This window comes from Canis lupus, chromosome 3, assembly GCF_011100685.1.
Source record: "Canis lupus familiaris isolate Mischka breed German Shepherd chromosome 3, alternate assembly UU_Cfam_GSD_1.0, whole genome shotgun sequence".
In the NCBI taxonomy this organism is placed as follows: domain Eukaryota; kingdom Metazoa; phylum Chordata; class Mammalia; order Carnivora; family Canidae; genus Canis; species Canis lupus.
The window spans coordinates 7,546,227-7,571,390 of NC_049224.1; the positions used below are offsets into that span (position 1 = coordinate 7,546,227).

Consider the following 25,164-nt stretch of genomic DNA (forward strand, 5'->3'; position numbering starts at 1 on the left):
CAGTGTTAGGGCCATATCAGAAGAACATATACATATAAAACCACTTAATATATAAATATGGGGCTGATATTGGGGGAAAAAAACAGCTGCAAGTGTTAAATATAGTTCCTATAGGAACAGAACCTGGGGTGTGATACAAAAGAAAACTCATCCTAAGCCTTACTTTATAAATCCATCTTACTTTTTTTAGTAAGTAGATATTACTATTACTTCCATTTTAAAAATACACTTGGAAAACATGAATGTCAGACATCAAATGCCAACTGTTTCTGTTTTGATTGCAGATTGTACAAGTATTATTTTAATCTGTTGATATTGCTTTCATGATGTGATCTGTGACATGGTACAAATTAGATCTAGTAGAGATTCATGATGAGGAAGCTATTTTTCTTGAATCCTAAATGCATCTTTTATTTTGTCTTTGTCAATTTCTTTTAGAAAAAAATCAAAAATAAATAGGGCTGATTACAGTCTATTAAGAACAGATGGATAATGTTCCCATTAGGAAGTGGATCAAATGGACATAATTTTTTCCTCCCTTTTTATGTCCATCATCTGCAATGGATACTAGAACAGGCAAACATGCATATTCATAATATATAGACGGAAAAAAAAAAAAACATTCTTAGACTACAGATTCAAAATCAAAAGGAAGGTATTTTATTTTCCTTCCAGGGACAATAGACAAATGACAAAGCAATCTTCAGTTCTTAATGAGATCCCAAGGTAATCGTGATGGTCTCAAAAGTAAAATAGTTGAATAACTGAATTTAAACTAAACGCTTTTCCTAGAGCCTTCTAGTTGTTTTTAACTAAGAGTGTGGCATACAGAATACTGGACAACAGAAGAATAATGCATTTTCGCATTCTCGGGAACATCACGATTTATTATCAGGAGTATAGCACTGATTAATGATATCACAATGAATACCAAAAGGGAGCAAGAAGAGATTTGTCGCTTATTATAAAGTGTAGTCACATTTGTTTTAGTTTCTTGCTGAGGGTCCAAGGAAGCAAAGTCATTACTTTATGAATGAAATATTACATGTCAGATATTAATAATAGGGCATCTGGAGCTCCCCAGTTCCCCTGGATTATCATCTATGCATACAATTTAGGAAGGGAAGTGAGTGAATTGTTTAGGCCTTTGGAATACTTGAGAGTGATGGCATTGCCTAAGGCAAGACGCTGGCCCCTTCAGGCCACAAGGTAATTGTGTAACTGGCAAAGTCCCTCAGTTCTAACCTGAATTCCTCTCTATCCCAGAATTATTTTGCTCCCTGCTGTCAATGAGCCAAGGGGTAATTGTGTTATGAATATATATTAATTTCTGTTTTCCATGTGACTCATTTTTGGGTGAATTGAATCACATGCCTAAATTTCATCAATTAATTTTATCTACCAGGGTGCTTCACTCTCTATTTCAAGGACATAAACCTGAATCAGTCACAGCTAAGTGCAGGTTACAGACACTGCAAACTGCTAAACTTCAGGAGGATTGCTGCATGTCTTCATCCAACAGCTGGTACTAATGTCAGTTCTTGTTTCAAGTGTCTGATATATGTAGCTTGGTTTGACAAGAACCTGAAATGAAATGAAATTTTGTGTGGTTAAAAGATGTAGCTGTGCTTCTGGCCCACATACCCTCAATTGGGTTCTTTTATTAAGTTTTGAAAGTGTTCGTTTGTTTCTAATCTGTGTCCTATTTGACTTTATAGATGATCTACTACATTTTGTTTCTTTTTATTTGTGGGTCTCTCTCTCACGTCCACATGAGTGCACACACACGCAGACACACACACACTCACACACACACAGCCTTTTACATATGATCTGCAATGCTAGCATTAACCAGATTTCCAGGAAACCTATATCAAAATGCTTATTTTCTACTCCCACTAGAAAGGTGAAATTTCAGAGCCCTGTATAAACTTATTCAGTGAAACTTTGTTTCTATAAATACAGTGGAAAGTCATATGGTTAAATCACCACTTTTTGTTCTGAAATCTTAAACCAAATTGCTCCCAACACAGTAGCTTTAGAGAAATAAAATGATCAGCCACGTATAATCACAAAAATAAATAAATAAATAAATACTTCAGAGTTTTTAACCACTCACGGTAGAAGCATATAGCATATTTTTAGAAATAATCAGCAAAGAAATGAAATGACCATCCATTGGCCAGAACTAGCAGAATTCTCTATAGAGCATCATGACATTGAGTATTGGCTGTTAAAATACTGGGCCCTAGGTAATTTCCATGATCTTTGTCCTATTAAATGCCCCCAGTAAAAGAGCTACTATTCTCTGATGACAAAGAAATCTTTGAATTTGTGACAGTACTTGTGACAGAAATTGGCATTCGCTTGAGTAGTGAAGATCCTGCTGCCCCCACCTCATCCTAGAGAACTGCCCATCCTAAGTAAAATCTGCTGATACCAGCTTTTATGCTCAGGGGTCAAAGTGATACATGCATTGGACCATCTTCACCCCAATCCATCTGAATATATTTGATAGTAATATATGACCTAGTGTCTGAGTCTGTCTCGCTCTGCTTCTTCCAGCTACTTTCTTTATACACTGGAAGTACACTGTCTTTTCTGTTCACCTAGATTATGAATGCAAACTAGAAAACATGTGTGCATGTCGGTGCATACACATGCACACACACACACAGTTTATCACTCTGCTAATATTAGATAACAGAGAGTAGTACGTGGAGATATGTAAGCAAGGCCAGCCATCTGCCAGGACAAACATCCAATTCTACAAAGCTCTTTCCCTTGGCTGAGGATTTATTAAGAGGTAGGTAGAATGGTAAATGGGCACTTTACCCACTCCCTCTTGTTTGTCACTAATTAGATGATAAAAGAGAGACTCCATAAGAGAGTCATGGTAACCACGTAGAATGGATGACTGTCCATATGGTGTAATGAGAAGAGTCCCATAAATCTGTGAGGGAACTAATACCTGCTAAGGGATAACTCACAGAATATTAGTGAAAGAGGGAGTCTTAAATGTAATGTGGTCAAACCCACCATCTGATGGTTTAATTCCTTCTAGAATTCCCTGTCAGTAGTTGTTTACCACCTTCTTAAAAATCTCAATCACCCACAAATTTGTGAGAGCTGAAATGAAAATACAGTAGGTTTAGAATTAATGAGAGATACAGAAGTTGAGACAAATTCAAGAATGGGGTAAAAGGAAGAGAGAAGAGGTAATTTAAGGTGGAAAGACAAGGGGGTTCACTAGCTTCTAAAGGAGACCTTAGTCTCTGAAGATTCTAGTTGTTGGTTCAATTTGAAACAAATTTGATCTCTTTGTTGCTTCATTCTACGCACATTTACTGAATACCTAGTATTTGCTAGGATTTGGGGATACAGAAACAATCAATACATGGTTTCTCTCCCTTTAAGGAGCTTAGAGTCTGGCTGAAACAAATGCATTAAAAAATCATCTTGCAACATGAGTGATAAGTGCTAAAACACAGTATTCCTAGAATATTAAGGGAGTTCCCTACAGGGATTATTTTACAGAGGAGATGAATATTTGAGCTGGAATATTTGAGTAGGACTTTGCTAGAGGACAAGACAGATGGATCGGATGGATGGGAAGCTGATGGAATCCCAAACAGTAGGATCAAAAGCATAAAAGTCTATGACATGATAACTGAAGAGTCAGAAGTCAGATGTGGCTCTAGCTTCGGCCGTATAAGAAAGAGATGGATAAAGATGCTGGAAAAGTAGCAAAAGACCCATGCAGGAGAATACAGTAAACTAAGGAAATTGAACTTGACCAAGCAAAAAATCTGCTTGCTACCTGGATTGGGGATTCTGAGTTAAAATAAGCAGGGAAGACCGTTACTTGAACAAAAGCATTTACAGGACACAAGGGTCTTATGGTATCTAGAACAGTGATTGGTCAGATAATTGAAAAAAGTAGGGAATCAGAGAAAAAGTATTTAAGTCAAAGAAAAAGTATATAATATCTTAAATACTTTATTTTATGTGAAAAATAAACCACACTCATTATTCAGCCTTTTGATGTAGGACAAGGCTTTTTTTTTTTTTTTTTAACAAATGTATGGATCTGCAGATTGTAATTCCCCCTTTTCCTTCTTTCATTAATCATACATTAAACCATTATAAACAACTTCTATTTAGTAGTGTCTTTTAAGCAAGAATCTTACAATTTTGTCAAAAAAGAGATTTCTATATTTTAATAACTTATCCTCCGATTGTTTATATTTGGCTTGCTCACACCTAATTTGACAGCAAACACAGTATTTTTAGCAGTTCACCTTTATCAGGTTTTTTCCAGAGTGTTCTCATTAGTTATCATGGAAACAACTCTCTTCTCACACTCACACTACATTAACTCATAGATTATCAAGTAAATTACATAATTATAATAATAATTGACACAATCCAGCTGGAATACATTGTTGTAAGCATGTAAGCCAGTTGGTAGTATAACTGTAAAAAGAAACCAAACCAAACCAACCAGAGCAGGTTAGCAGCCCGTTGGCCCTTTGTGTTCAGCAGCACCTGACCAGAGGATGTCATGTTCTGTGAAAAGAATGGGGAGTATTAGCTATTCTCTTCTGAGTTGGCTAAGTGTACAGGAAAGAATGGACAATCTGCCTTGAAAGCCATTTTCTTATCTGTTCTGTGTATGTATTTAGACATTTCAAAAACAGGAGCAGGCTTTTAATCATGTATTCACATTATGTTCCTATCAGGAGAAATAGTAATTTCAAAGATTTTATGCTCTACGGATTTTTCAGACATCCAGAAATGCCTCATTAAATCCCTAACATACAAGAAATGATATTTGGGTTCAGGTCAGAGGACATGTTGTCCAAAGGAATTCCATATCAAGGGAAACAGACTCTCAGTTAAAAATAAAAAAGCATTTATGTAGGATGCAAGGCAGGCAATCAGACCTCTAGTGAAGCAGAGATCCCCAAACCTGTCACTTCTGCAGTACAAAAAGGCTTCACCTCACTCTTGCACCAATTATCTTTAAAGTCAAATTTACACCCCAGAGGACCATAGGCCGATAAAGCAAGCATAACTATTGGAACCTCAGATATCATAAAGGACACAAAGTTCACATGTCTTCCAAAACCAACCGCAACAACAAAGACAATTCTTCACAAACTCAGAATGGACACCAGTGGAAGATTTTTGTGGCAGATGTGACCTCATGATCTGCACATATATTTTCATCAATGGAAAGTAAAGAAGCCAAACCATAAAGTTTTGCGACTTGTACTTTGGCAAACATCAACCCCAAAATAGTATGAAAAAAGAACCCAGATTTCATAGTCTTTAAGACCCATGATGCCACTTTTCAAACTTCTTTCTGAGTTATTACAGGAAGAGTCTCAAAATATTGTTATGAAATAGACTAGGATTTTTAAACCATTCCATGGGAAGACAGTTCATTTAAAACTAATCTTGACAATTGTCTTAAGAGTAGTATAAGAGAAAGCAAATTATATCACTTATATGACATATATTATATATTTTACATAAAACATGTATTCTTCACTCACCCTTATGGAACCTAAAGAATGCAAGAAAATTTAAAAAGCTAGTTTACTGTATATAAAAGAAATGTATCAAAATAGCATTTTAAATCATTTGAAGTCATCAAATAAATTGATAATGATTCTTCACAAAGAAGAGTAGCTGAATTATAAGAAAAAAAATCTATTTTTCTTGTCATTCCTAGTACGTATAAACTCTACAATATTTTGGAGAAACCCAAAAGTGACAGGGCACACACATTTTAAACTGAAGTATGCAAGCTAGTGGGAGCATTTATAACAAATGTCTGTCTGATATCTAGCACACACACAAAGTGAGTGTTCCTGTTTCTCTATGAACATGAAACCATGATGTAATATTACATATTTAACATAACACCTGAAACCAATAATAGCCAATTAAAGAGGAAGAAATGGGGTAACTATGTATTTGAGTAAACATTCATTTGAAGGACTCTGTGTTTGTGTTTTCAATCAGGTAATTGAGTAAATACATACCTAATATATTTTCTTTTCAGCATAAATGATTATTTTGTTGAAAGTCTTTAAATAGGAATGGATATGATTTTGATATCATAAGTTACTAAGTCATAAAGTAATTATAAACTCACAACATGGATTTTTCCATATTCTTGAATTGGATAAGTAGCAATACCTCATGGAAAATAATTAAATTTCACATGCCGAACCAAAAGTGTCACTGATTTGGGTTAAAAAATTTCTTTCCTTGATTTTAAAATACTAATAAAACATCTCCTTATCTCCCAAGAGTAGGGATATTTTAATTTAAAAAAAAGTAACCAGGGATCCCTGGGTGGCGCAGCGGTTTGGCGCCTGCCTTTGGCCCAGGGCGCGATCCTGGAGACCCGGGATCGAATCCCACATCGGGCTCCCGGTGCATGGAGCCTGCTTCTCCCTCTGCCTGTGTCTCTGCCTCTCTCTCTCTCACTGTGTGCCTATCATAAATAAATAAAAAAATAAAAAAAAAAAATAAAAAAAAAAAAAAAAAAAAGTAACCATATTCAAACTAGTGAAAGCTTTCAGATACTAGCTAAAACTAGGCTTAATGCCCTACTGCACAGGCTAGTTGTTGAGGCCCTTTTGAGTGGAGCCTGTTTTTTAATTCAAGTAACCCCTAAATGTAGCTCAGTTGGAGCACACTTTAGATATTCAATAGCACAGACCAATATCTTGTTGATGCGTCATCTGGAAGTTAATAAATATTAGCTTTCCCATCAAAGGAAGAAAATATTTCAAAGCAAGCAAGAGTGAGTTAATGTTTCTGTTCATCATAGATGTTTGGAAATTGTTAGCTTATTCTAAGAGTATCTTTTCCCAGTCATAGAAATCTTAGCTGGCTGAAAGGAAGGAATTCAATGGGAATTATTTTAGGAAATTGAGCAAATTAGTTGAGAGGTAGCATGGAATCCCCAGTGGGATAGGGTAGTAGCCAGATTATGTGAGATAAGGTAAGTAGGGAAAACAGGAGAGAAGAAGATTGCTGCTTTTATCTGCGAGGCTGTGATGTTAAGACCTTATCTTGGTTTTCAAGCAGCACAGAGTCATAATAAACCAGTTTTGTAAAAGATGATCCTCACAGTGGTATACTAGGTCTCCAAGCAGATGTAAGGTGAAAATAAAGTAGACAAGGGAATGGGGAGTTGCAAGCAGAGGCTGTTGATAAGAAAAAAACGAGATTCTTAGGATGTTGTAGCAAAGGTAGAAAGAATTTTTATCACAAGACAACATGCTAAAGAAAGCCAAAGGCTCAGAGAGTAAAAACAGAGAAAAAGTTGTTGGATTTGGCAATTAGGATCCCATAGGTGAATTTAAAGATAGGGTTTCACAGACTCAAGATAGCAAAGCTAAATAAACAGTGGTCTAGAGTACATAATTATGAAGTGACAATGATTCTTAGTTCTGAATCTCAAATTTTGGCAATGGTGAAAGAGAGGTGAGGCTTTTGTACATTTGCAGGTTTCGGAAAAGTTTGATGATGAAAAGACTGCAGATGCTATGGATCAAGAAAAGAAGGAGTAAGGAAGGTCTTTGAGGAGCAAATGGATTGTAGCTGGCCTTAAAAAAAGGACAAGACTCAACTTCCACACAAAAGGAAGCAAGGAAGAAAGGTATCAAGTGCTCATGAGAGGTAAAGAGGGAATATGGGCAAAGGTGTGACTAAAGTGGCGGTCTCCATCCTTTTGTGAACCGAGGTAAAATTATCTGACAATCTTGGGGCTGGTGGAATGAGATTAAAGGATTGAACCAATTAGAAATTTAGAAAAACTGTTACTAGGAAATTGATAGATGGGTTAAAAAACTCTTGCTATTCACAGTGAGTTAAGAAGTAAATTAGGGGCCACAGTAAGTCAAATCAACACTTGCTAATATTGATATTCTATAGCGTTTTATTTATATCCATAAAAAAGGATAAACTGGCCAGGAGTGGATCCAGACACAGTAGATGTGGCAAGAGGTCCAAGGCACAGGCAATCCAGGGCATAAGGACTGTACAAAGGTGACTGACAAAAATTCTAAACAAGCAAGGACTTAAGCGCAGTCAGGGAATAATGACTAAGGGAAATGAGGAACTGGGCCATTAGAGGTCTCTGTAAGGGCAGAGCCCAGGCAATGAGCGTGGGAGAGGATCTGAAATAGCGCAGCAACATTACAACACCGAAAGTACGGGCTGCCTTTTCCTCCTAATAATCTCCCTGGGGTCTCATAAACTTTTAAAAAATGGGTAAAATAGTACAGGAACTTGTGCTGAAAGATAAACAATTGCTTACCAACATTTGAAGTCTCATTGTTTAGCTCTTAGAGCATTTGTAGGAAGACCTAACCTCATTAAAAAGAGAGACAGGCTGCTACTACCTTCTGAACAGCCGCGAGTGATTAACAGGCATCATCAAAATTAACTATATGTTGAAGGGAAGATTAATAAGCTCACTTCTCTCCTTGTCTAATCTGCTCTCTGGGCATAAATCAGGCAGCTTTGAAACAGCATTAATTTTCTTAGGACTCTAGAATGCTATTTTAGTAAGGTAAGTTTATACTAATTCAATAAACATGTATTGGGTGCCTGCTATGTCCTTGGCACACTGTACAAAGAAATCCAAACACCCTAGTCCACAAGATTCCTTTCATACATGTACCTCCTGGAAGACACTTTAAGGCCTGGAATATGGTAAAAGAAAAGAGAGGGAGAGGATTAGAAAAGCAGCAACTGTGACAAAGGGGTAAGTTAAGGAGGAGCAATAAGGGATACGGTAGATATGAGAAAGGAAATGGAAAAACATATCAAAAACAGAAACTCAGTTGGAAAGAGAGAGGGTTAGGAAACAAAACAGCCAAGCCACAGCTATACTATGAATTAAGAGGAGAACCATAAACTGAGTACAAAAGAATAGCATCAGCTTCGGTGATGGTGATATCGAGGGTACAGGTTAACATGATAATAAGCTAACTACACTGGTTTAAGAGGACATGATTGTCAGCATCCAATCTGAAGAAAGTAATTGTTTGTGCTTCAAAAATAATTTATATTATGGTTACTGAATATATCATCAGTATTCATGTTGCTAGAGAGCTTGTGGATAACAGAGGTAACAAGGGAAGGAAAATTATATTGCATTGTGTGTGTGTATATATATATATATATATATATATACATACACATATATATGACAAACAGATAAGTAAAAATGAATAAATGGAATATGCATATCTTTATGCATGAGCCATTTCCGTATTAGGATGTTTTGTTTGCAATGGACAGAAAGCCAACTCAATTCATTAAACCACAGGAAAAATGAGAGGGGCGTTAATTTGCTATTTTCTATGACTGAAAGTTTCAGATAAAAAAAATATTAGCTTCAGGCATGGTTAGACCCAGAGGCTCAAACAATACGATCTGTATTTCATCACTTTCCAGCACTTAGCACAGCTTCATTTTGCAAGAGCTGTATTCTAAGCGTGACCTCTCTCTATTGTGAGTACTGACATTTCCAGCCTTGCATTATCCTAACAGAAAGCAATCCCACAAAAAATATAAATAAGTAAAAAGAGCCTCTTTACACAAGTTCATGCCAAAGTTCTTCTTGGAATTGAATCTTATGTACCTATTACTTCATGTATCAATCTCTGAACTACAGCCAGAGATTAAAAAGAAGAAAAAAAAAAAAATCCATGAGCTACTCCTAACTTTCTAGATTAGATTGGAATTAACTCGACCAAACAACATGAAGTAAAAGAGGGCAAGGTGGTTCCCAAAAGAAACACCGAGTCACTGTTTTCAAAGTCATGTTCTAAATTAGTGTTTCTCAAGCTAGACCGTAGGAAAAGGAAGCATATCAAAATCTAGGGAATGCGAGGAAGAATTTTACGACTATACATAAGAGATACTGAAAGAAGTTTGTATTGAATGAAAACTGAGAACCACAAGTCCAAATATATCAATGTCTAGGATGAGGGTATAATCTATGTTCTTTCTAAATCCAAATATCTACAAAGCATTTATATGTTGCTTTCAGATTTGACTACCAGAAATAATAGAACATTGCTGTGTGCTATTAAGCTATTTCCTCCCAAAAAGTGCTAAAAAAAAAAAAAAAACCCACCAGGAATTGTCCTTCTAGTCATTCTCTACCCTGTCTAGCTTATATTAGAGCTGCACATGATAAACATACCCTATACATATAAATCATTTGTTATGAAATGAGTGGCACTAGATGGTGGGACATGTGGAAAGCCTGTGTATAAATGTTACCACTGACACTACCTACTTTGACACTCCCCAAATTTCAGATACCTATTTCCAAACCTTAGATACTATTTAGGATAACATTAAGTATGTCTAGATTTCTCTCAAAAGTAGCGTTTCGAGTCTCCTTACCATACAATGAACTGGGGCGGAGGACATGTAAGGCCATACTACACAATGTATTTTAGTGAAAGTTTATTGTGTTGTTTTACCCGCAGACTCTGTAGCACATTAGAGTCACATTCTTGATGCACTATGTTACTAAAGATTTAATTATATAATGTCATATGTTGTTTAGAAAATGTACGAAATCCTGTTTTTTATGACTCTGGCCTATTTATGAAGACAAATCACTACAATTCAACTTGAGAGCATTAAAAACCAATAGTCTCTACCAACAACATGGCATATAAAGTGAAAGTATATTGCAATGCAGTAAAGAAAAGGTATGAAATATGGAAAAAGGTTGTATAAATGTCAGTCTACAACATGTTTTTAAAAATGGAACAGGCAAAAAAAAAGGAGCAGGCAATTACCTTTAAGAGCTAAGTTTTCTACAGTCCATTCTATTAATACTAATAATTGTTCAAAATAATTGTTTAAAAATCATCATTTAAATTACGGTCATGAAAAAAAACAAATTAAAAATAAATAAATAAATAAATAAATAAATAAATAAATAAATAAATATCATGAAAAAGATGCATAGTAAACCTTAAAAAACTTTTGAGGGAGTATGACATTGCTGTTTTGCATGTTCTAGTTCAGCCATCATTTTGGTATTTGGACATTTGACTAGGGTCCTTTTCCAATCCTGGTTTAATTTCATTGATGAAATCATCAGAAATGGTACTTAATTAGCAACTTTTAATAACTTTAGATGTTATAAACTCGTATATATTTCACATTTAGGTTTGCGATTCTTATTTTTCTTTACAGTCCTCTCTGTTAGGTAATCTCCAGCCATATTTCTTCCAAGCCAGGCTTTTTCCAGTCATATGTATTGTTAATTTGTCATCATTAATATACTTGCAGGTAATCACCCCTACTTGACTTTTGTTGGCTATTTTGCTAATTTTCATGATCTGTTCAACTTTAGCACATTTGTCATCCTAGCTGCTAGCAATCATGCATCTTGATACATATATACCAAGTTTCATCTAAGACACTGATTATTTTTCTACTTGATAAAAATCAATTACATGAGGGCCTGGGTGGCTCAGTCAGTTAAGCATCTGCCTGCAGCTGGGATCATGATCTCAGAGTCCTGGGATGCAGCCTCATGTTGGGCTCCCTGCTCGTGTCTGCCTCTCCCTCTCCCTCTCTCTCTGTCCCTCCTTTCTGCTCATATTGTATTTCTCTCAAATAAATAAATAAAATATTTTTTTAAAAAATAAAATTTTAAAAATATTTAAATCAATTACATCAAAGACTAGCCCCACTTTTGGGGCACCTGAGTGGTGCAGTCAGTTAAATGTCTGATTCTTGGTTTCACTCAGGTCATGATCTCAAGGTGACGAGATATTGTCCTGAGTGGGGAGTTTGCTTGAGACTCTTTCTCCCTCTCCCTCTGCCCCTCCCTCCCCGTCCCTCATCCCTCTACCCCCACACTCATGATCTCGATCTCTCTCTCTCTCTCTCTCTCTCTCCCCCCTCTCTAAAATAAATAAGTCATAAAAAAAGATTAGCCCCACTTCTGAGGTTGAAATAGCACAACTTCATGTGGTTTTCTAGTCATAGGCACACCCACCTAGAGACTGACATCAAGTAATTTTTTTTAATTATCCAAGACATTATTCATTCATAGGAGAAAAATAATGGTATCATTGTCTGTACCCAATGGTATGGATTGCACTGACTATTCCAGTATTTATCCTATTTCTGAATTTTATTCTATTCATCCATGTTGACAAGATTGCTTTTCTTTTTATAAACAAATGTTCCCTTGGACAAATTTGAAAGGCTTTGCTATCCTCAAATAAATCCTCAATAACAGCCTCTAATGGCTTTGCAGCAGTATCCACCCTTGTCTCAGGCATCCCAAATGTCATTCATCAGATCCTGCTGATTAGACTAATGTCCAAAATAAATGCACATCAGCCATTTCTTCCCTTATCCTTGAGAGGTTTGTCACTGGGCCTGTGTTTAGTTGATCCTCACATACACTTGCAATTAGATGAAAGAGAATTTGTTTTCTTCTTGAAAACTGACACTTATCCCTCTAATCATGCTACAGTACTCTCTATCTTCTTAACCAAAATTTGTGAACACAATTTAACATTTTCTTGATGACTAAGAGCCATCACATGAAAGCTATTCAGTAGAGCATAATATAACTACAAGAGTGCATACTCAGTCTCTGCATCATTAACTGTGGGCCCTCATGCAAATGACTTAACCTCTCTGTGCTTCTGGTACATAATTTATAAAAATGAAGAAAACTCGTATTTCACAGATTTATCATAAAGATCAAATATGAAAGTTTACATAAAGCAAATTCGGGCCCATAGAAACCACTCAGAAAATTAAAATCATCACAATGACTACCCCTGTCAACATTACCATTATTACTCTGAGTTGTGCAGTGCTGCCCTTAGAAATCTTGGGGATTTATCCGTCTATTTCTTCCCTCACCTACAGTAAGTGTCCCTTCAGCTTGTCTGCATCAGGCTCTCTACCTCCCTTTCTCCTTCTTTTAAAATATTTTTGAAATAATATTGGTGGGGTAGAAAAGAACCTATTGGGGATCCCTGGGTGGCGCAGCGGTTTGGCGCCTGCCTTTGGCCCAGGGCGCAATCCTGGAGACCCGGGATCGAATCCCACGTCGGGCTCCCGGTGCATGGAGCCTGCTTCTCCCTCGGCCTATGTCTCTGCCTCTCTCTCTCTCTCTCTCTCTCTGTATCATAAATAAATAAATTAAAAAAAAATTAAAAAAAAAAAAAGAAAAGAACCTATTGGACTTTTATAACAGGAACTTAAACAATTGCTATAAAAGGATCTAACAAGCTTTCCTATGAGTACAGTTCATGAGCTTTACTTAGTACATGGGCATATATGTTGGCAATCCACAAACCTTATTTATTCATTTCTCTGTTCTCTGTTGTGATTCATCTAGAGGAGGTGGTAGGTAAAGGAGTCCTTGATAAGGGAGGGAATATTGCTTATCTGTTTTGGTCCCTATGTTCTACTATGTTCTAAGTAATGTACATCAAATCTTTCCTGGAGTCCTAACTGCAGGGGGGGAATCCCATTCATGCGTAAAAAGGCACTGGTATATACAAAAACATTCCCCCTAAAATTGAAATAAAACTCTTTTCATTTTGGAATTGTCTTAGGCAGAATAATTGCTGTTTTAATTAACTCCTATCAATCCATCTGAATCAACAAAGAAGTATTTTGTCCTCCTGAACCAAGAGGCTGAGGATAAAGCAATGTAGAATCAAACTCAAAGACAGATTGCTTTCCTGAATAGATATAGTGGCTCGGAATTCTAAAATGTTGAAAGTAACTCTTGAGAAACATCCGTATCAGGAGTTTCCAGGCCGTTTTAACATGAATTCCTAAAAGTATGTTCCTTTTATGTCTTTGAACAGGCTCTAATCTCTCAAGTATCACTAATTCCCACATACACATCACACACAAAAATTAATAAGAGCAGCCATGATAGAGAAATATCTTGCAAACAAAACTTTAAAAATGCTTTGTTTAAACTACTCACAAATTTCATTCCAAAGTAACCAAATGGACAATAACTTTATGTAGCATTTTATGGAGTTATACATGCATTTGGGAATAACAAGAATGCCTTTTTGAACAATTTAATACCTTAAAGGTGTTTGTACCTTTTTTTTTTCTCCCTTTTAAATACTCAGTGCAATTCTAAGTAGTGTATGTCGTAATTTATAACATTGGCAGCTGTTCTAATGTCTGCAAAATCATTTCAGAGTCACAAATTAGGAGGAAAAAAAATACCTTGTGTATTCAAATGAATGAAATGTTTTTTCAATGAAATGCAGGCATTCATTAAATAAAATCTCATTTCAAAAATTATGTGTTATTATTGATTTGTGTGTACTATGGGTGCTTTTTATGCCAAAATGCTGAAAGTCTAAAGTATTTATTTTTCTTCTTGAGTTGTTGGCAATTATCACTTGGGCATGCTTGTTTCTATATGCCAGAATTTCTTTCTTAGCTTTGTCAGAACTATCCTGAAACCATCTCACCTTGTCTTTTAATCCAATTGCAGTGTAATGTGTCAAAATATATAAAACGTATATATCCGGGGTAAAAGTTTAAGATTAGGTAAATATTCCATAAGCAGCATTATAAACAGGTTCAGCTACATTGGTAAATTATTATTATTTTTCCTTATTGTCCAGTGTGGGAGGAAATATTTCCACCAATATTCTAAGAACAATAAATCAAATATTGGCCCAATTAAGAGAAAATAAACATTTCAGAAAGGAATAGTACTATTAAAAGAATGTTCAACTTCCAAGGAAATCTCCAGGAACATTTGCTTTTACTCTAGCTCCTTCCTGAAACCCCATTAAAATGATAATAAGTGATATTTAAAGGCATACGCTCAAAAGAAAAGCCAAAGAAATGAGAGAAGTAGGCAGCGGTGACATTTTGAAGCTGGAAAGTAGACGGATGAGCTGTAACTGAATTACAAGAAACTTGATCCTCAGCTGGCCATACCAAAAGGAAAGAAATAATCATACTCAGAATCCACAAAAACTCAGGAATTGGAGCCCCTCCCTTTGTTAGCTAGGATGCAATGGGAAGTTACTCAAATAAGAGAGATGAAAGATTTCAGTTGAAGGGAGGAGGGGAAGAGACAAAAGCAGGGAAGGAAAGTGTTTTGTTTTGGAGAATCAACACATCTAGGTAAGCAGACACCCAAGGAGGTGTTTCACCTGGTAGCCCCTTGCTCAGTGTCCCTTACATGAGCCACCCTGAGATGAAGACCTGCACAGAAGCTCCCTCAGCTGACCTCATTACCTTTAGCTCATTATAATACTAAGATCTCCTCCTATGGGCACAGTTTTCTACTATTTTTTGAACATACCATGTATGCACAAGCATGTTGACATACTAGGCATGTGCAACAGAACCAATGTACATATGGAAGCTCCCTGCCCCCACCCCCAATGCACTGAATAAAAGCTTCCTGTACTCACCCAATTGGGAGAGTACTCTGAGAGTTATCTTCCTGTCTCCTGACTTAACAAGTAATAATAAGATCTTTGCTTTCAGTTCTTTATTGAGTTGTGATCAATTTGATGCTCCCCAAGCAATGAACCCCTTGAGTTCAGGTATACCTAGTTACCCCCTGGATGCAGGGTGAAAGAAGGACTAAAGAAAGGAAGGCTGCTTGAAATCTGCATTAGAAGCAGTTAGAGTTCATAGATACCTTCCCTCTCTCCCACATTGTGCAGCCAAAGAACTGCCTCATCCCTGCAAAAGACTGGACGTTTATTTTCACAGAGGTGAAAAAAAGAATGTTTGAATGTGGAGTTTACAGGCACAGTTGACAGCAAGACTATATGGGGAAATAGGAGCAGTAAGTGAACATAACATCCTCTCGTACCTGTCACCCACAAGGCTCCTTCCTCAGCTGGATTCCAGAATCTAGCAGCCAGACTAATCTCTTTCAGGAAGATGGTTGGAGAATACTCATCTTGGGAGTCCAGCCATTTCACAGGAAAAGACTTAAAGATCCTGGAAAAAACAGCCCATTCAAAGCCACCTTAGAGTAAAATGCAGAATTGAATTGAACCTAAATATTTATAATTTTCAACCAACACTTTAGCACCTTATAAATGTGAACAGACATCTTCGCAAAGTCTTTAACATGAAGGAGAGTAAAAGCCTATTTAAAAAAAAAAAAAAAAATCACCCAGAAAGAAACAGATCATTCCAGATGAAGAAAACGTCAAAAACTATCATTAATATCCAAATGGATATGACAATAAGAAAGGGAAAAAATCATTAATGAAATACATCAAGTGATTTTCCCAGACCTGACGAATATGAATTTCCAACTGAAAGAGCCCTCTGAATGAATGCGCAGCTCAGTGAAACACATTACAGTGAAATACCAGAATGCAAGAGACAAAGAGAAGACTCTATAGCCTTTCAGAGAGGAGGAAAAAGTCACGAACAAAGCATCAAGCATTTAAAGACCTTTGGACATCCTCAAAGAAATAATGGAAAGCAAATTTAGTAGGACGTCACCTTCAAATTTCTGAGAGACAATTCTCCAAGCCCATTTGAGATAATCAAGAGTTATTCTTCAATATTCTCTCAAAATGCCCTCTCCTTCCACTTTTGTGTAAGAAAGGAAGAGTGGTAAGGGCATACTACATAGCTCCGTTTTAAATAGCTTTTAATTCCTCGCGTATAATTTTGACCTACCCAAATATAGTATTTTGAGAGTATGAAAGAAGAAAAACATAGATGTGCAGTAGGTGCAATGAAACTAAGCCCTCACATTTCTTAGTGAACATTCAATAAATAGTGTCTTGGAGCACCTGGGTAGTTTAGCCAGTTAAGCATCTGCCTTCGGTTGGAGTCGGGATCTCAGGGTCCTGGGACTGAGCCCCACGTTGGGCTCCCTACTCAGGAGGGAGCCTGCTTTTCCCTCTCCCTGTGCCCCTTTTCCCTGCTCATGCTCCCTCTCTCTCTCTCTCTCTCTCAAATAAATAAAGTCTCTAAAAAATAATATCTTAAAGTACAATATAGAGATGGTCTTTAAAGATATGGAAATAGATATCAAGAAATCAGCTTGAGTTATTTTAAAGTAAACAAGAGGAATTATGTGAGAATGTGAACTCATGGTCATCACGGGTCTGACAGAGAATGATCTAGATCTAAGATTCATCTAAGTTTTTTTCCTGTATCTATGAATAACAACAACCCAAAAAAGTCACTTTATGATAGGTTAGAAATCCAAATCACCAATTCAAGTAAGTCAATAGCAGGTACACTGGACCTCCCCCTTGGATTCATAAAATCCATAGTTTTTCACAAGTGAAATATCGTACTTTTTTGCTTACCTTGGCTAAATAAAAGACTTTTTTGTCAAACTCAAAGTAACAATTCATACCACTCAGTAGTTTTGCTGCATTTCACACACACAAGTATGTTTTTGCAAAGGGTCAAACACCCATATGTTACCCAGATACTAGATAGGTGAGTCAGGAGTCATGTGTATGCCATAAATGCACAATCACATGTGGGTCACGATGAGAAATAGTGTATTTGTGGATAAGATATTAATGACCCCAGGTACATTATAGATATTGTTAATGTAGGTTCAAGACCAGTAAGTACTGAACCTTCTTTTTTCTTCTTCCTCTCATTTCAAAAACTTACCCATATCCTCAGAGCATGCTTTCTTTCAGTGTTCACCAAATACTTTATCTTCCATCTTTCATAGGCCTGTCCTCCTCCTCACTCCTGCCCTACTCCCCTGCCCCTGCTTCTGTGCTATCCTCCACTACCTCGAACTCTTCACCACCATCCATAACCTAGAATCACATCTATCACCAACTCCCTCTATAAGCCTATATCCAGTTTATTTTTATTCCCCCTTAGACTTTCCATTCTTCCAGTCCCTTTTTGAAAAGCCAAGCCGCTCCCTGTGAGCTCTGTAACTGGATAGAGGTTGCGGTCTATAGATGACTGAGGCTTGCGAGGATGGGAGTCCTAAATGAGAATCTTGTAAATGAATCAAGTATGTTCAGAATCTGGATGAAGTCTTTAGGAGATCACCAGGTAAGTGGAGGAAAGACAAGAGAAAAGGAGCGAAGGTCTAACGCAGGAAGAAGTTGGAATACTTAGTGATGCTCTCTATGTTAGTTTCAGAATGGACTTTGATATCCAACTAAAAAGGGCTATATTTTCCTGCCAACCTTTACTTTTATTAAGAATGTAAAGTGAGTGACCTACATAGTCATAGATAGTCATGTGACTTCTATTTGGGAGGAAAGTTTCTGACCTTGCAGAAATCGGAACTTTATAATCTGAGTTTATTTTGTCCTCTAGAAGAGAAAAGAACGCATTACCACAACAGACCTCTTGAGTCTCATTTTCAAACTAATGCATTCAATTTCTAACAAAGAGCAAAGGATAAACAATTAAACATTACATGTAACAGAACTCTTACCCACCTGCCAACAATTAAACCCAGTAATTAAAAATTGTAGGAGAATACACATAAGCATATCCTCAGCAGCAGTCATACCACGGTCAAAGAGGAGGAAAAAAATCTTTCCTAATAAGTTCCTTTCCTATTTCCCAGTCTGCTTTTCTTGACATTAAACAGACCTGAGACTCTGTCAACTGTGTTTCACTTTCTTTAAAAAGAGGGAAATCCCATTCTGTATCCCCTGGGAGGACTATTATACACAGATGAATGTATTTTGTTATTTAGTTTAATAAATGTAGTGTTTAGAACAGATGTTAAAGCTTGAAATTGTCCAGAGAAAGGAACAGCTCAGGTGGCAATAGTGCAGGCTTCCTGCCTGCTGTGCTTTCTTCTTTGTCTTTGGAAGAGCTACTTTCACAGGTGAAAAGGTATTACAGTATTTATAACCACTCAAGTCCTCACCACTGGACTGAAGCTGACAAACGGGGTGCTAATTAGTACCAGGAGTGGTGGTGGTGATGGTGGTTTTATGACACAGTCATCTGGCCAGTAAATTGGACAAAGAGAAACAGCACATTAACAGAAGCACTGCAAATCCAGCCATGCAATGGGTAAGAGGTGAAGGTGAGGACTGGTTAAAAAAAAAAAAAAAAAAAAAAGAAGAAGAAAAGAAAAGGATTTTTCTCAAAATCAGCCTATTTGGCCTTTCCATGGCTTGCTTTCTTTGTGGATTTTCTAAAATACTAGCTACTTATATCACCATAATCCAAAAGGATTTCTTGAGAGTACACCTGTGAATATTGGTATGCTTGGGATAGAGCAAAGAGATTATTTGGTCAGAGTGAATATGTGTTCTCTGAGAATTATAGTTTATAAAACAATGAATCTCAACATAAACAATAGCCAGGTTATTGTTTTGCAGGCTAGGAAGTAGTAAAACAGTAAAATCTAATCAAATAGTAATTAACCTTTGAGCATCAATACTGAAATTCATCAAATAACTCATTATATGTATAAATTTTATAACATTTTATTTAGTGTAAGTAAAACAAATCCACAGTTTATGAACGTGGCCAACATATTTACATTTTCCTCATGGATTTGGGGCCTGTAGCAGTTGCGATAAAGAGAAAGCATGATGTAAGAGGTCACATAAGAATTCATCATTAGGATAGTTGCTTTCAAGTCCCAAGAGCATGTTAGTGTAGTTAAGAATAAGTGCTTTTCAATGGACTTGAGACCAAACCCAGACACTGTGCCACTTACAGTCTGGTCTTCGGCAAGATAACTGCTATAAGTCTCAATTTGCCTACTCACAATACCTACTTTTTAGGGTTGCTCTAAGAATCAAATAAAATAATCCTTGTAAAACAAGCACCAGAGTTCCTGATGCATTACAATAGCTCATTAAATGATAGATATTATTAAAACTATTTACTGTCATATGAAAGTCCACAATGCTTTCCCTACTGCTTAATCTTTAAAGTACAAAGTTTCAAATTTATCCTCAGTTGTTCAAGGATTAAAAACGATATCAAAGAAGACAAAAAAAAAAAAAAAAAAACGCAAAATCATGAAAACTGATTAAAAGCCACATATATACTACTGCTAAGGAACATGTCTTATTTTCTGTTGAAACTAGCTTTTAAACACAAGCTTCCTAAAAATAATTTTTATTGCCACTATCATTCACTTCACACACATTTAATTCTCCCAGGCCATCTTTCACAAAAGCCAAGATATTTTTCCAGAATAACACATACACAGCCTAATGCCAGAAAATATATGTACAAAGTGGTTAATTGTGAAGAGCAGGATGATGTAAAGAATCCATCCAGCTCATGAACACAAATGAATTAACATTTCAAGTTGAACACTTAAAACTGTACGTCAGAGAGATGTTATCATGTGAGGCATGGGAACAGACTATGGGACTCAGTTCTCAGTGGGAATGTTTCTTCATGCTCCAAAAAGTCCTGCATGGGTATAGCAGGTATTTATTTAAAAAGAAAAGAAAAGAAAGCTTCTATAATAAAGCATGTCATAGATTTCTATCAGGCCAGAAAAGTTGAATAATAGAGTAAAAACTGAGTAGATTTGGAGAATTTATTCATTCAATAGATAAAGGCCTCTAACCATGTTCCAAGCACTACGCTAGCACTGGAGGTAGAGCCAAAATAATGAGTAAAATAAGCATAAATAGATACAGTTGTGAGCAAAGGGCAGGCGGTATCCTCAAGGAATTTACAATTGAAAGTAAGATTAATGTGACAGATTATTCATTCTGAGACTTTAAACCTTGAAATTAGCAAATGACCTATGCAAGATTATAGAATCCAACTGATTCTAAACAGAAAGTATAAATTATCACAAAAACACAATCGCTATGCAACCTTACTTTGAATCACAAGTCCATAAAGTCTGTAAAATCAAACCTGAGAAAAAAATAACTTTGAAATGTGAGTTTTCCAAAAATAAAATTGAAACCCAGCTCAAAATTCATTAGATTTCCGCGAAAAACAGAGCTTTCCCCAGCAATCCCTCTCTCTAATCCAAGCGACGGGAACAGAGAGGTTCTCTATTACCACTTCCTCATTTCCCTCCGTCCTTCAACACTGGCTCAGAAGCTCTGTGTAAAGTCCCTGCCCATGACAGATCTTGTTGACTGTGTACTGGAGAGTACATCAATTCCTAGTCTATGCTTTTAGTAAAATGAAATTGCAAAAAGGCTCCTAGTGTGTTTTTCCAAACAAACCTCCAACATAAGTGATAATATCACATGCAAAAGTGCATTACAATTAACAATGGAGATTTTTAAATATATACATCTCTGTTCCCAACCCCTAGATTCTAGACTCATTAGGTCTAGGCTGGAGCCTTGGTATCTGGATATTTTGAAGGCCCACAGATGATTCTGATACATGCCCAGAATTGAGAATTTCTATACAGCAACTAAAAGACAAAGACCTTTTTAAAAAAGATTTTATTGACTTATTTAAGGGAGAGAGAGAATGAGTACAAGAAGGGGAGGGGCAAACGGAAAAGGAGAAGCAGATTCCCCTGTTGAACAGGGAGCCTGATGGGACCCTGGTATCATGACTGAGCCAAAGGCAGGTGCTTAACTGACGTGAGCCACCCAGGTGCCCCCTAAAAGAAAAAGTTTTAAAGCATCTTCTTTCCCTCCTGCCACTTTCTCTGGAAAAACAGCCTATATGGAAAAAGTTCCACAGCCTACCTTGGACAACAATACCCATTTATATGCTGAAGAGATATATAGTTTTAAAGCACTGAACTGGGCTGGTCTAGGCAAATTGAAGCCAAATTACCTTACAGAATCTTCTGTGGACTGTCACATCTATCACACCCTGCCTTCATAGATAGCTTGATGATTCATCGCTTTCTATGAAACAGAATATTCCAATGTTATCATGAAACAGTGATGATGTTCATTATAAGAGAGGATAGTATGCACTTATTTGAATTCAGATCATTAAATTCTTTACTTTTCCAGAGATTCAATCCAAGAACCACAGACATAAAAACCCAGGAACTAAATATTTTGATTAGTTCCTGAATTAAAAAAAAAAAAGAGAGAATCAATTCCATGTCTTGGTACATTCCACTTCCCAGCTCAGAAACTTGCATATTGCTTTGCTTATCATGTCCAATGAAAACAGCTATAGAACTGTATCATGAAAAGAAGGTACATGATTTTCTGAGCATATTATTGGGCATATAGAGTAAGTGTTGCCACAGTGATTGATAACACAATCATCTGAGATCTGACTTAACAGAGAACAAGGCTGAAAAGAAAACAAAAGATGAATTCTGAGTAAAACTGAAATGACCTGGGAAGTTTGACCTGTGACTCTACCACAATTAAGTGTTTTACCATCATTAACCAACTGACCTTACCAGGAAGTAGAGAAATCAATTAAATCATTTGGGCTGATCCTATGGGAATACGAATACATTTTTTTTTTTTTTGAAAGTCAGGTGCTTAAAAATCAGGTGCTTGACAACTGACTGGTTTAAAGCTCCATTGTTAAAGAGGAAGCACTTTCTAAATAGCATGATCCCATGAGAAAGAGATTGGTGGTCTCATATCATTTATCACTCAGAATTTTTTTTTCAAAGTTAGTAGTCTTTTGGCAGGTATTATACTAGCTCTGTTATAATTAGAAAAATAATTGCAATGACAACACAGCCACCTCTACTGAGCACTTCTGTATCAAGCACCGGGCCAAACAACATATATGCAATTACATCATTTAATCAGCATAACCTTTCATGTGTACTATTATCACTCCTACTTCACAGACAAGGAAATTGAGACTTAGACTATTAACATATCCAAGATCACAAAACTCTTTTAAGTTTGAGCCTCCATGTGTAGAGCTGGAACCTGTAAACTGCATTTTACCTAAGAAATGTAACCCAAGGATGACAAATGCACCACAGGGATTGACTTCAATATATCAAGGGGAGAAATGGAAAATCCATAAAAGATAGCCACAAATAAAAGCAAAGGAAACTGACATCTTTATAAATTAAAAACTTGCTTCCTAAGTACCATGAAGTACACATCAAAGCCGTGATCATTTTATACTGTCGTACTAGCACAAAGTATGGGCAGTTTCGATCGTATAGAATACATTGCTCCTAATAAGGTCTTGGATATGTTTCTTTATAGAGACACTATTTTTTTTTCATGCACATTTGTAAAGAGCAAGTTAGAAGTTACAGTGAACTAAATTACAACATTCATGATGAACGCAGAATGTCCACTTTGATGTTTCTGAACTGTTCTTTGACATCCTCCTTTCAAAAGGTGGAGACTAACTGCCTGGCCCTTGAACAACAAGCTGGACTTAGTGAACGACTTCCAACAAATGAAATGAAATTAACAAATTAATACGCAACTATGAAAGAAGTGACAGACTATGACACTCAAGCCTTGCAGCTTCTCTTTCTAGCTCTCTCACCACGCTGCCTGGAAGCCAACCACCACATCATGAGGAAACCGAAGCAGCTCCGTTGAGCCATCTATATGGCAAAGAACTGAGGCCTCCTGCCAATGGCCAAAACATACTTTTCAGGTACATGAGTGATGCTCACTAGAAGTGGATTCATCAGCACCACTCGAGCTCTCAGGTGAATGTAGACCTGGCCTACATACTAACTACAATTTGGTGAAAAACCCTTAGCCAGAACCACCTAGCTAAGTTGCTCCCCAATCTCCAACCAGCAGAAATAGTCTGTTGATCAAGATGTTTCTTGATCTCAGCTGCTAAGTTGTGGAAAATTTGTTCTGAAGCAACGTAAAACTAACAGAACCATACTGTCTACCACCACTGAAGTATAATACCATAGACGGTAGCGGTTACCACTTCTCTTTGCACATGCCATTACTCTCTGGGCCTCGGTTCCCTTATCTGTAAAGTGAAGAAAATACATATACCTCATAGAATCGTTGTGAGGATTCATGGGGTACTTCATAAATATCTATTAGAGGAGTCCCCAGCTGAGTAAGCCATAAATAAGAATTAGCCATGATTATTACTGTTGATATGACATTTCTCTCTTGTCCTTGGGCTATGGCATCATGAAAGGAAGAAAAGTTGAACTACCTACCTAATAATCTTGACACTGCTTCTTGACTCCATGAGGCACCATGATGGCACCATTTCCTCAACTCCATAGCTCTCATTTCTCATCTTTACATTTCTCCTATAACTGCTCTCGTTTGGACAACTAAACACTTGGCATCTCTGAAAAGTTTGGGACAAGAGGAGTACACAGAATAAGCCTTGGAGTGTCCAAAATCTAGGCCAAGGGGGCTTTCCAGGATATAAAAAATATACACGTAAAAGTAAAGCTTGCTACTTTCATTCAGAGGTGAAGCAAGGAGAGCTTAGACAGTGATGCATCCCGAGGAAAGTCACCTGAGCACTCACTATGCCTCTTGTCTTAAGCCAAGAGGCTACAGTGGAAGAAAATAATTCCAAAGAGCTGTCAGAAGTTCAGATTACAGGGAAACTGCCATACTGCCCAGTAAAGCCCAAGGAGGTGGGAAGACTCCAGAATTTCCCTGCACACCAGACAGGACAGTGGAGCAGCAGCTGCATGGTGGGTTTAAAACAATGGGCCTGAGATAAGCTTGCAGTTTCTGTTGCTCGCTAGGATAATGCAGGAAGAGAACAAACTTAGAACAAGCCCCTAGCAGACTATTCACCAAAAGTCAAGGCATGGCACGGCATGGCACGGATCTGGAAAAAAAAAAAAAAAAAGCAAAGACCAAGGATGTAGTGAGTTGATGTACAGCTCAGCAGATATCAAGGACCTAAGGGTGTCCCACCATCAATGCATTCCCTGGGCCCTTCAAAGACCCCTAGAACTTAAACTCACTCCAAGGAAGGGATCAGAACTGTGCCTTGACTTAGATTTTCCATTACCCAGTGAAAAGGAGGCTAGAGCAGTTTAAAATAAGTAATAAAAACCAAAGTTACATTTCTAGCTCGCCCAATTTGGTCGACTGAGATTTACATCACTAAGAGTAGATGGCATGAAATTATTTCTAACATCCATTTAAACACTTCTATTCCTCATACTTCTCAGGATATAAGTCAAGTTGGCTATTCTTTTGTTAGCCTTTATCCTAGCTACTCAAAGTTCAGATTCTCTCAAATTTC

At 36.9% G+C, this 25,164-nt stretch overlaps 1 long non-coding RNA gene across 1 annotated transcript in view; it reads right to left on the bottom strand.

Annotated features, from left to right (window-relative positions):
- Positions 1-637: 637 nt before the first annotated feature.
- The window catches only part of LOC111095108, a 154,171-nt gene continuing 129,644 nt past the window's right edge, over positions 638-25,164 (bottom strand). Inside the window, exon 3 of the long non-coding RNA XR_005356591.1 lies at positions 638-1,584. This is a non-coding gene — a long non-coding RNA (uncharacterized LOC111095108). The remainder of the gene's footprint in view (positions 1,585-25,164) is intronic.